Source organism: Brassica rapa, chromosome A03 (assembly GCF_000309985.2).
Source record: "Brassica rapa cultivar Chiifu-401-42 chromosome A03, CAAS_Brap_v3.01, whole genome shotgun sequence".
Lineage (NCBI taxonomy): Eukaryota > Viridiplantae > Streptophyta > Magnoliopsida > Brassicales > Brassicaceae > Brassica > Brassica rapa.
In genome coordinates this window covers 11,445,113-11,458,894 of record NC_024797.2, presented here as the reverse complement: position 1 = coordinate 11,458,894, position 13,782 = coordinate 11,445,113, and the positions used below count along the sequence as shown (strand labels likewise).

Sequence of the window (13,782 nt, the reverse complement as noted above, 5' to 3'; positions counted from 1 at the left end):
TTTTAGTTTATATTGAATAAGATTTCACATTGCAGAGAAAGATTGAAGAGGTGGGAACTAAGGGTGTTTTTTCAGACAATAGGACGTCTACTAATAAGGTTAGCATCAACTGTATTGACACAATAGTGAGATAATTAATTATACGACCCAGTAAAGGACGCACTTGTGAAAAATTAACTATCATTTAGCATTGTAAAAATAGAGATCAAAATAAATTTATCTTATGTTATAAAACCCAGGAACATTATAAAGCAAAATCAAAAACTGAAAGAAAAAACTGAAAACGATAAAATGTAACACCAAACGTCCTCCTCATTATCCCTTCGAATGCTTGTTGCAAGACATCAATAAGCATTTGGTGGAATCCTGTTAAAAAAAGGACAATTTTTTTTAACAAACAGTAGAGATATTTAATGATATGAACAAAATCGTGTTTTGTAAGATATTAATGCTCTTACAGCTGACGAAAAGCTATAATCTCCGGAATATTGGGTTCGAATTCAATCCTCGAACATCCTTCAATGTTCGTGATGAATGTGAATCGACCTAATGAAACATAAAAAAAATATTTTGGTAAACACGTATAATTTAAGAACCAATTTTACAGCGTATAAATTAAGTATAAATTTAACAGGTTTAAAACAAAATTTATACCTTGGAGCCTTTCGATTTGCCAAAAACTCAAGACACACAAAACAACATTTGCTCTTGTATAATTCCAGTAAGCATCAATCTCAACAGCGTTCCTTCCATATGCAACACAGTTTAGATGTTTATACCTGTAATGTTAAGAGTCATATCATCTTAGGAAAATAGTAAATGTATTGTGTCATAAACAATGGATTAAAGTAACACTTGAACTCACCCAGGATTGACCAAGCTAAAACGCATTTTTGGTATCATTGGCCCTCCAGGGGCTCCAACATGTTCTAGATCACCAACACTCACCATAGCTCCGTAGACGTCTATTGAATAGAGTAAACATAAGTGATATGGGATAACACAATGTAAAACATAAAATACATATGAAAGTGTCAAAGAAATATTATTAACATAAGGAAATTTGACGTTTAAACTTTTAAAAACAACATACCTACAGAGTACATAGGATGTGCAAGGCCTCTCAATATGGTTTTAAATTCTTTAAAACCATAATAGTTGCAATCAGTTCTTGCTGGGACGTTATTAATAATAGTATTCTCACCAGTAAATACATGGAAGCGGTTTGTAGTAACCCTAAACCGGCGGAAATTATACATTAGTTTGAAACCATGGATCTCATACCATTCTCCTTCAAACATGATGCATTCATTTCTGATCATTATTTCATCGACAATAGTTCCTAGAACCGTGTTACCCTGTATGCAAACATAAAATTAACAGTTAGAAAAACGACCAAAAAAAAAATACAGTAGTAAAACGGTAATAATATCAATCATACTTTTTCATCACCCATTAGCATTTGAGTTTCCCCACGGATTATTGCAGAACCATCCTTCCATTTACTGATTACCTTCACTCTGACTACAGGATTTTTGAGGGGGAGCTCAAATTCAGAGAAAAACATGATAGAGCTCATGAGGAAATTGTAAGTTGAAAGAGTTTGATCTTTTTGCTTTTTACTCCGAGTTATTAACATATATATAGGATACCAACTATAGGGCATCGTAATATTAGACTTAACATATTGTATTTTCCGAAATTTATTGCATTCAGTACGCGGAGGGAAGAGTATATACTTTTCGCTTGCGAAGCAAGTTGAGATCGTCTGGTATATATGTTACAATAAAATTTCTGTCCAAATTAAACAATAAATCTTGAATATATTGTAACACATTAGATTAAGTTTACTTATTTAGACACGTTAGATTAAGTAAACTAATTTAGATACATGGGTGGCTATAACAGTAATATAAATCTATACGTATGGTATTTTTGATACAGAATGCCAAAAACGGATATTGCAATAAAAGAATTTTTGATTCTATACTATGTTGGAGGAAGGTATATAAATATAAGTTTATGTAGTCATTCTTTTCGTTTTAGTAAACCAAATAGGGAATATTAGTATAGTCCACCTTATAGAGCCCATATTAAGAACCCACTAACTTACTTCACAATTCGGTTACCGGTTAGAGAAGCTACAATATAATTTAGGTTACACCATTCTCTACAACCAGACATTAAACCAACAGTTAGTTAAATATCGAATATATAGATGAGTTACCGAAACTGTATTGTTATGTGAATAGCTGGCGTTCTGCGCCCAAAAATTAGAAGTGCAAAATAAACTAAACTGGAAATCGCAAAAGTAGACAATGTTGCATAAGTCAGTGATTTATTTAGGTTCAACTCTAACTTTTGTACATCCAAATATTTATGGTTTGTTTAGCACACGAAATGATAATTTGTTAAAAAATTGTTTCGGTTTACAAAACCAACTAAGATATATTAAGAATTTAATCGAATATAATTTCTTTTTTTCCAACCCCTGCTAAACATTAAAAAACTTATTCTATTATGACAGGCTTAAATAAAGAAGCAGGAAGTTTTGATATAAAGTCAAGCGAAGGAGCAACTTCACACCTTGAGTTCACCATGCATCCAACGTACATGAAAATTATTAGGTGAGTTTCTCATAATGTCAATAGAATTAATCCATGTAGATTGCTGTTCAAGTATAGATAATGAAAAGTAATTTCGTCGTTTCTTTTTCGTATAGCTTCGCCAGGTTGCTGGATAACTTTAGAATGATAATCTCGCACACTTCCTTAGTCACTGCCGTAATATTGGTTCTTCCCTATTGAAAATACATTAAACCAATCCTATATTATTGCCACGATAAGAACAGTTATATTTATACACAAATTATACAAAAACTTACATATGCTTCTCGTAGTAGTTCCAATCTTCAGAAAACACCAAAGAACAATACCATATTTTCTGCATATTATAGATAACCACATTGATAAGTTTTGAATTTATTCAATCCGAAAGAGTATTAGGCAAATAACGAATAGGTACCTGGATTCTTGAAGGTATTGTAACTTCACATTTCCTTGTCGAAAAGGTTTTGAAAAACCTCCTTGTACACAACATTCATCGTCGACAATTGATGATTTCCATCTTTGTCGGTAATAAGAATCTTTAACCCCCTCCTCGACTTGACCCGAGAAACAGCAACATACAATTGTCCATGAGAGAAGACTGGTTTAGGAAGATACAACCCAACATTGCCTAATGTTTGCCCTTGGCTCTTGTTAATTGTCATTGCAAATGCGACTTTAAGAGGAAACTGCCTCCGCCTCATTTTAAATGGAAGGCTTGCATCTGAAGGTTCAATCAGAAGACGATGTAAGAAGACCTTCTCTCCAACTCTAGTGCCCGTGATGAATTTAGCTGCGATTATATGGATTCCAAGTTGTGTTATCTGGAGCCTAGTGCCGTTACATAAACCTTCCGTAGGATCTATGTTCCTTAAAATCATAACCGGTGTACCAATTCTTAGTCTTAGAGCATGATTAGGCAGTCCGGAAACTTTAATGCTATTCAAAAATTCAGGGGAGAAGACGGAATCATCTTTCGAATTCAAATCAGAGGGATCAATGCTGTCTGAGCTTAAGTAAATTCTTTCCTCACCTAAGAAAAAACGAAAAAATATGAATAACATGACAAATTAAATAACATTAAACTAACATGGGAAATACCTTTTAGACGATCAAGCATATAGTCGTTAATTACTTCTACATCTGCGTTGGTGGGACATAAGATAGCTCGCTCTTGGAAGAAAACTGGATCTTTCGAGTCTTCGAACGTGTTCCCATAAACTTCAGAAACAATAGCTGCAATTGGTTCTTTGCATTCCTTTATCAACAAATCTTTTGGAATTTCTATCATTGTTTCCCCAGTATTTGGTTCATTGATCTTCCCATTTCCTAAATCCAGTATCCATTTCGAGAAGGTCTTTATCTCTTCAGCCTGCTGCGGATCAGTTTCAGCCATTAACCTCATGTTTTTCGTTAGTTCCAATACCTTACAATGCTTCCATAAATAGGAAGAATTAAGAGTTGCCAAAACAATGTCAGGTCTAGATCCTCTCGGAATTACGGGTAAAATCTGTCGAAAATCGCCTCCGAAAACCACAACTTTACCACCGAATGGTGTTCCCTTCTGACTCTTCATAATATCAGCCATTGTTTTATCAAGAGCTTCGAAGCAATGCTTACTCATCATAGGTGCTTCATCCCATATAATCAGAGATGCTCTAGCTATCAGTTCTGCCTGATTACTACCTGGTTGTATCTTGCAAGTCGAGAACTCATCTGGATTGATCGGTATGCCAAATCTTGAATGCGCAGTTCTTCCACCAGGCAGTAAAAGTGATGCTATACCACTTGATGCGACATTCAGAACAATTTCACCTCGTGATCGAATAGCAGCTGATAAGATATTCCACAAAAAGTTTTTCCTGTCCCTCCAAAGCCGTAGACAAAAAAAACACCGCCTTGTCTGTTAAGCACAGCACCAATTATCTGATCATAGATTGACCTTTGCTCATCTGTCAATTTCACAATCCATTCATCATGCTGTGAACGCAATTCAGCTTTCGGATAGTTAAGCTCTTCTTGTATCAGAAGATTTTCCGTGAATGATTGTGAGCTCTCGGCTGGTTTTGGCATTGTATCCCAATTATTCAGCGAACTGTTTTTGGTACGTAGTATGTTTTCGATCAAAACTAACGTACAGTTTAAGATCTCTTCCTCACTCAAAATGAGCCCTACAACATACATAAACACTCAAATGTTATAAAGAACGCTGCAATTACAGTAGTCTTATACGTGTTAAAACGGATTGATCAATACCAGGATAGTTTCTTCGCTTTCTTTCATTGTAAAGAACATCTTCAGATAACAAATCTTTCGTTGCTTCCCATACCAATCTGGGCGACGATAAACTACCAGATAATAACATTTTGACGAAAAAATTTCGAACATAACCAGATGATGCCCAGAAACTAATCTCTTTAAGACCTTCAATATACTCTTTGTCATCGTCCAACAATCCACGGGCATAACATGCATCTTCATAACTGGGTTGAACAATGCCATCAACAGTCTTAATATCAGCATAACACTTTGGCCCTCTTACCTTATTGAGTAAAACCCTCAAAAAGTATAGTTCCCCGGAAGAAGGAGATACAGGCGCCAACCTCCCTATAGCAAATCCTTTTTTCCGTGGATTCCATGCTTTTATTTTCGCGTCATAGACAAATTTCGTTGGTAGTTCAGCATATGTCAGTTCTCTTGCTTCAGGGTATCTAATACAACAGTCAAACCAAGCCAAAAACATTGTTTTTGTAGCCAGCGCCCGATCGATTACACTTTTAACCGAATCCCCTTCTTTGTAAATAAGTGGTTGCTCACCTTCTAGATGGAATGTAAGTTTCTCAACAGGTGTAGATCGATAATGCGTTGGAAAGGCTAAGATTCTCCACGCAGACTCGCAAGTTGATATGTATCTACAATGAAACCAATTATCAAGTTAGAAACTGACAATTATCTATATAAGTTAAACGACACAATAAACATTACAATCACAACGAAATACCTCGCATCGAAATAGTTCTTGATTTCATCAACTGCTGGCTCCTCGGTAACATCTCCAACGACGGTATCACGTAACTCAGTTTGTGGTCCGTTACACTCGGTCTGTGCTTGGGAACTATTTCTCTGTGTAACAGTTCCTGTAATACGGTCTTGTCCTTTATTAATGTACTTGAATAAGTACTTAATAGATCTAGACTGATTGCACCACTCGACATTGATGTGTGCATTGTAGGCAAGTAAGAGCTTTTTATTGTAGGGGACCACAAATCTGTTATCACACTCCACGCCTTTCTTCTCTATAAAAGCACCGTTATCCCTTCTACGATATACTGGATAACCTTGGCATCAACAGTGGTTTTTCCACATTTTTTCTAGGAAAGAATTTGCTGCATTTCCCATCTTGCATACATGGCGAACCACTGTTCACAGAACCGCATGGCCCATGAATCATTAAATCTTTCACAACTTCGTATAACCTTGGTTCAGTTGCTTTATCAGGAATCTCGGCTGATATCATCCTATCAATATCATCTGCTTGTGGTAGCTTGTGCTGTGAATCCATAAATACCAATATATGAGCATGGGGAAGACCTCGTTTCTGAAATTCAACAGTATAAATTGCTGCAGACAAAAAAACAGATGTGTAAACCATATGCTTTATCCCTTCACATAATATCTTAACAACCCACAATTATATAAGTAAAGATTTTGAAATTTTAAAAAACTACCTGACACTGTTTTCCCAAGCCAATGCTTCTTAGTTAGATCATCCATTAAACTATCCAGCTTAACTTTGAATAGTCTACAACACAGCTCAGGTCTATCCTCAGATCGAAGATTGTATTGATCAAAATACCTTTTCAACTCTGCCCATTTAGGATTACATGTAAAAGTAATGAATAGATCCGGAAATCCATGGTATTTGCAGATAGTCATTGCATCTAGATACATTTGATGCATATAGCGAGGCCCTCCTGTGAAAGACGATGGTATAATTATTCGATTTCCTTCAATAGACACACTCGAATTTCCTTGATTTGCAGCCTCAACAAACTTACTAAACTTCAAAGTTCTAAGGTTTGACTGATTTTCCTTATAAACCGAAGACGATGGGATTCGATCATTGTATATGCATCAACCAGAAATTGCTGAAGAAGACGTCTTGAAAGATGAAGAACCTGAGACCCAACTTTTCGAACCTGAATAAGATAGGCAAAGTACTCCCTCATACTGATATTAGGCTTCTTGTTTTTGAAGGGTCCTGTGAAACCATGTTTAATACCTAAACGAAAACCATCTTCACCATACGGGAAAATAAGTGGATACTGTAGGGGCAAATAGCATGGATGCAACTCACTAATCCTTTTAAGCTTCCCCGAAGTTTTTTGTAAGATGATATCACGCTTGTCCATATTTTCTTGAAAATCGCCAACAACTAATGCGGCAACTTCAGAAGAAGTGGGCAGGTTGTAAACTCTTCCATCTTGAACACGGGTGTGGATTAAGACCAAAGAAACGTCTCGAGTTTCTTCTTCATCATTAAATCTATCCATACTATTGCGAAAAGACTTGACGTGCACATTACATTCCCTTAACATTTCCATTATAGATTCAACCAAATCTGGACGGATTTTTGCTTTCCCAGAGTTCCCACTGCAAATAATAACCATAGACAATTTTGAGAAATATATGTGAACATGGTTTGGTCAAAGAACCAATAAAATAAGTCTAATTCATGACTACCTTAGAGCAGATAAACGGTTCTCAACCTCATTTTGTGTATCATGAATATACAACTGCGAAAACTTGGCTTTCTCGTTTCGATTTGGCTTCATACTACCAATTAAGTGATAATTCTCCCCATGAAGCTTGAAAATCTTAGGACCTCTCCCTGAGTTAATAGAGTTATCAATCTTCCCCCCGAGTGATGTAAAAGAAAACATCATATTGATTGGTCTTATATTATCCCGATAGTGCTTGCTGATAGCATCATCACTTGTAAGAAGCTTCTTAAGCAAGGCCGGTGGTTCCTTTAATACAGGGAGCTTAACCTTTCCTTTCATACAGCACATTGTGAAAATAGGAGTTTTGTTTTTCTCCCCTTACTAATTCGCTCATTGTACCAAAACAGAGCTCCACAGATAGGACATTCGTGTGTCAGATCTCCATCATCTTTGTAAGCTAAAATACAAACGAATACATAAATAACATAGTTTGACACGCACTAAGGTGTTGTATTTGTTGTCAAAAAATATAAGTAAAATTATAACATTACCTTCTTCTTTATGTGGCAAAGGAAGTGATTTCTCCAAAGCACTGGAATTTGCCGTTCTGTTGTTTTTAAAATTGTTCCCACCAAAATGCTTTGTAATGGATTCTACAACCTTATTAATGTTTGCTTGACGCTGGATCTTCTGCAAAATAGTAGCGTCTTCACATGTGTCCGAGTCAGTTTCTTCGTCATGTTCTTCATTACTTGAACAGTCCCATAATTCATCCAATGAATCTGTTAAAATTTCAATATAGTCAGAGTAATATCTATCAGTCGCAGTAATAGAGGTTTTAAAGGTTAGACTGTAGTAACAAATCATAATATATCAAGTCAACTTATTAACCAATTTTCAAACACATACCATCTGAATCAGATTCATCGGATATAATATAAGATCGCCCCTCTGCTTCATGCAGGTCTTGTTCTGTAGATTGTGAGGGTTGAACCTGAGTTATAACTGATCCAGGATCCGGTGTAAATTGTAAGGGTTTAGACGATGCATAGCTGGATACACCAAGAAAAATCCCTTTTTGTTTTGCTTTCCGAGAAGATAGTCTTACGCCTTTTGCTGTTCATATTTTACCAGATCATAAAATAGCCAACACGTATATATAACGTCTTAATGGACATTTTGAAGCAATACTAAAATTTACATACCTTCTTCTTCGGGCCCCAGTAATAAACACTGATTCTCTGTCATGGTCTCCTTTGTTTGGCTTCTACTTGGTATTATTGGCGCTTGAACATTGGGTAGATTTTGGCATGTTTGAGAACTGTGCACAGGACCATTTAAATCTCTCAAAGATGTTACAACTGAACCTGTTCATAGTGATACAATCAAACATTAGAAACAAACATTATTGCTTTTGCATAATTTTATTTACCTGATGAGACATTACTTTGCCACCCCCTCCTCCATCTGAAAACTGTTTGACTGTCTTCCATGTGTATTCTTTTCTGTCCCATAACTTCCAAAGTCTCCCTCGTCGAGTTTCTCCGCGCACGCACCCCAAATTAACATTAGTTATGTCAGCAAACACATTTTGCGGGTTCGTCTTACGCTTCTTAGTAACGGGTAAAGGTAAATTTTCCCGTTGAGTAGCATCTGCAAATGTGCAGAAATTGAATATTCGTTAAATGTAGTTTATTTAAATAAATGCTTCTGGTTTGAGGTTAAAACACTTTCCTGGTTTTTTCCTCTTTGAACGTTTGTTTGCAGAACATGACCGTCCCAATAACTCGACCGAACTCTGACCAGTATTCTTCTGTCCGTAGTACAAACTATCGTTTTCTGTACATCGTTCATCAGTATTAGGTGCAGAGGTTGTCCTTTTAGAGTAATTGTCCACATCTACATCGATATCAATAGAAAGGGTGATTTATTAAAAAACGGTATATATAAACAAAAATCTTTGACACTAAAGAGAAAGAATCCTACAAATATTATACATATTAACTCAAAAACTTAATAGAAATTACTGTTTGTTGTATCAATCCCGTCAGAGGCGATAGTTAAACTATTTTCGTCTGTTCCAACAATTGGATGGTTCGCTGAAACGGGATTTTGCCTTTTGGTTGAAATGATTTCACGCCTGTGTGCTCTAGCAGCTCGGTCCAAAGTTTCTGGACGATGTGGTAGTGGTTCCGTGTTCTTATCTGAGACAATCAACCATTAATCATAAAAGATTCCTCATTAAGAAACTGCATACATAGTGATGGACATTTTTATAGATAGTTGAACAACCAAGCGAAAAAGGTCAATGGCAGACGATATGTTAGAATACATACGTAATTGTCCTCTTTTTTCGGATAGTCTAAGTCGTCTCTGTGCTCTTGCCAGTTTTTGAATATGTGGATTATAGAAAACATATTCTCTGCCAATTCGAACTCCTCTTTTGCTTGATAATTTAGAACTCTGAATCTCATCATCTATTGCAGAAGAAATTTGTGCTGCAAGTTGAAATTATAAATATTCCATATATCTTTAGAAAAATCCGACTCAAACAACATAGATATGGATGACATACTTTGACTGATTAGCTCTGACACTCGACCATTACATAAACCTTCTGGAGTTCTGCCCCTGCGTTTTTTCCTCTCCATCGCTATAGAAAACGTGGTTAGGTTTGGTTAATGTTCGGCTCTAGTGTTTTACTTCTCCATTGATGTGTACCATTAAGTTAGCCTATGTGTTATTGACTTACCTTAACTTATTATGTCCATTTACTGAGATTATATATTTATACCAAAGGTACAATATAGTATGTACAAATCTTTACAAAATAAAAAATATTTAATTTTTTCCAACTCATTTTAAACTTATAAATCTTTTGTGTAGAAAACATTTATAACGTAAGGTTGAGTTAACAAAAAATTTGTATCATATTGCCTTCGTTTCTTATAACTTATTTTTATGCAGGACTAATCCTCTTAGTGAAGGGCAACCGTATTGATGTTGAGTTGGACTCTTATCTACAATTGACTGAATCTCCTAAATCCGTTCATTGGAAGCACAACTTGTAAGTTTTATAAAATTACGGGAAAATAGATTCAGGTGCGGAACTGACAATGGTAGATAGGACTAAAAACCGGAGAGCATATGAAGCGTTGTTTAGTGATTATGGAACAATAAAGAAAAATTTCTTGTTTATAGATACTAATATATAAGCAGAACTTTGCACCGTCAAAAAAAAAACAATTTTATGCAACCATATTGAAACAAAAGAGGCTTGCCATTAATTATAAAACACCAACATAAGTATCGAATATGAAAAACACAACATAAATATTTAAAAAAACTAACATAAAACTTAGAAGTTGCGAAAACATAGTTAAACAAAAGCAGAAGCCTCTATCTTATAAGAAAGCATTGTACCCACTTCAGCCACTTTTAGCAAACTTCTCCTTCTTAATCATCATGGAACCGGTACTCCTCGTAACAGAATTCTGGTCATTGATTTCTTCCAATTCAATATCGACTGCCCTAACACGTTTAGCAGGAGTCAGATCGTCAGACTCAAACTGCTCAGAAGCTGAACCTTGATTAGCAAGAGAGGCCTGCCGATATTAACCAAATGTAAATTAAAAAAAAACCCATGACATATGTGTTATAGCAAATCTATTACGGATCTATTACGGATCGCCAACTAAGTAAGGATGGCCACAAACCTCTGGTGCATCGGATTGAGTATCCATATCATGAAATACACCTTCGCTTCCCTGATAATGTCGTTTAGAATAGGTGAGAAATAATTAGAAATATGCAATTAGGACCATGTAAGTATCAAAAATAGAACTCCACGTACATCTCGACAGTTGCTTTCTTCAAAATCTTTGATCAAATCTTTGTTAGTGATCACCTTCAAAACCTTGTAGGTATCATGTTTGTAGACAAAGTTCTCCCTCTCGATTTGAATTTTGAATAAGCACGTTTTGCCAATGATGGTGTTAAGAACCGGAGGCAGCACATTGGTTTCCTCAATCTACATTGAGATAAAGAAGAAAGTACTTTATATTTAAGTTAACAGAGATGTAAGGCGCGGGTCTTAAACGTTTAAATATGATCTATAGGATCTGAATCACTACCTCGACTTTTTCTGACGGACCAGCAATCTGCAAGCATGGCTTGTTTACCAGTTGCACAGCAAGACTATCGAACACCATTAGTTTTGTGTTGCTTGTGTTATCAAGCACAACTAAATGCAATTTATACCTATAAGATTTGTTATTACAATTAGTTACAGGATGTTAATATTCATATAACACATAAAAACAAAACTGAAATTTTAAAAGTACCTTGGAACTGTGACAGGATTGTAAGCGTTACACTTTACACAATAATATGTGTGCTTCAGATCATCATCGTCATTACCATCATCGTCCTTGACCGCATAAACGGTCGAGACTTTTTTAGAACAGACTTTGCAGCTCAGATAAAACCACCCCATATCAGAATCAATACCAGCGATGGTGCACATCAGAATACACTTTTCAACCTATTCAGACACAATATAGGAACTATAATGAGATAAAAAAATTATAAATAGATATATATATAAGTTGTAAAACTCATTTTACACAATAAACATCTAAAATTGAAACCATTATTTTGAAAACTAACCTGTTTTGTTTCCTTCATTTCAGCAATGGTTTTTCTTGGTGTATGGGTAAACAAATCATCTTTATCCGAAACACCTTTCGCAATAGCCGCGTACTTAGACTCCACGATGGCTAAAGGGAGCACATCTTTAGGCAACTACAAAAAATTAAAACCAATAAACAATATATCAAAGCAAACACTGAATATCGAGTCAATACATAAAAGTTGTTTATATATTGCAAAATATTGTAACATACCTATCAGTGAACTTTCCAACTTCAATCATTGGAAGATTCAAACCTAATTCACTCACATTGTAGGCATTGCTGACACTTCTTTCTTCTGTTGGAAAAAGCAGCATGTCAATGAATCTACTATGGGTAATTTAGTTTTCAATTTATAGAGGCATACTTACCCTTCCACTCTTTGATTTTCCCAAATCGTAAAACCAAAATGGTACAATGCTCATCTCGAACCTGCATCGCCTCATTAACATCACAGGCGAATTTACCCCAAAGAACAACCGGAAGTTTATCATCGCTGCAATACAAAACAAAGTAACAACGTTTAAATAAAAAAGCAAATCAGGATTAGTATAAATAAAATAATAAACGATCAATTTTAAATAACAAAACTTACTCCGAATTGCGCAACTGTAAAGAAATCTTCTCTGTTTCTTTCCCATTGACATTTAGATGTTCAAGATGACTGATTTCAATAATCTGCCCGATTAAATCTGAAAAACAGACACAAATGTCTAGGTTAAAATTGCTAAATAGAACCATTACGCATAAGTGATAATTCACGATAACTTACCAACCAAGAAATCGGCTGAAAGAGTACCATCTAGTACTTCTTTGAACTTCACTGGCTCAAAACCAGATAAATCCTCAGGCAGTTGCTCACATGGTCGTACACGTGTTGTGGACAGGAAGCTAATCCGGTAAGCATGATTAGTGGTTCTGTAGGAACCACAGGCATGCGTGACAACAAAATTGATCAACTTCAAAGACTGTCCTTGTCTTAGGAAGTGATCGAATTGTGCAACCAACTCCCTTTTAACCGATGCATGAATCTTAGCACCCTATGTAAATAGCAAAATAGACAAAAGACTTTCATAAACGAAATAAAGGACTAACGTAAAGTACTTTAAAGGCGTCCAAAGAATCCCGTACCTTAACATCGCAAAGAACCATTTCAATAGTTTCACCTCCAGCAGCTGAGTATTGTTTCCACAACCGGATGACTTTGACATTGATCTTCCACATAGTTTTGAAAGGCTTAACATCAGCGACTGGATTGATAGACATGGTTTCTAAGCTGTGGATTTTTTTTTTGCTTGTTTGCAAGTTGATGTGTGATTCGATGAGTCGGAGCATTGTTTATATATATGTCGTGTCTAGGTTTAGGAGCCATAATAATTACCAGAAAAGGGTCAAAGGAAACTACATATTTTATTTTCCTTATCTCATATATCACATTAACATCCATGAAACCTTGGTGTCGAAGCAAACGTGATGGCCACTCCATCGTTAAATGGTACTTAAAGTTAAATATTATTTTTTCTTTATCTTCTTTTTATTACATTAATGATTGCAAATTTCGTTCCTAAACTAAGTCTCAAAAATATAGGATAAAAGTGATGGCCAATCGAACATTTAAAGAAATCACATAGTTCCAAAGTTAAATGTATACCACGACATATACTTACAACCTTATTATATGTAATCGAATAACCACATTACATGTGACAATATTAAAATTTTTTTATGGTGGCAATAGAAATCCCCTATATATTGTAACAT

General features: G+C 35.4%; 2 long non-coding RNA genes across 2 annotated transcripts; one reads left to right on the top strand and one right to left on the bottom strand.

The window, feature by feature from the left end:
• Positions 1–1,528: 1,528 nt before the first annotated feature.
• Positions 1,529–4,785, top strand: LOC117132871. The gene is made up of 2 exons (XR_004456551.1): positions 1,529–1,588; positions 2,528–4,785. It is a non-coding gene; the product is annotated as an uncharacterized LOC117132871 (long non-coding RNA).
• Positions 4,786–10,211: 5,426 nt separating this feature from the next.
• LOC117132872 lies at positions 10,212–11,663 on the bottom strand. Its single transcript, XR_004456552.1, has 2 exons — positions 11,184–11,663; positions 10,212–11,097 (listed from the first exon to the last, which is right to left on the bottom strand). It is a non-coding gene; the product is annotated as an uncharacterized LOC117132872 (long non-coding RNA).
• Between the last annotated feature and the right edge of the window lie 2,119 nt (positions 11,664–13,782).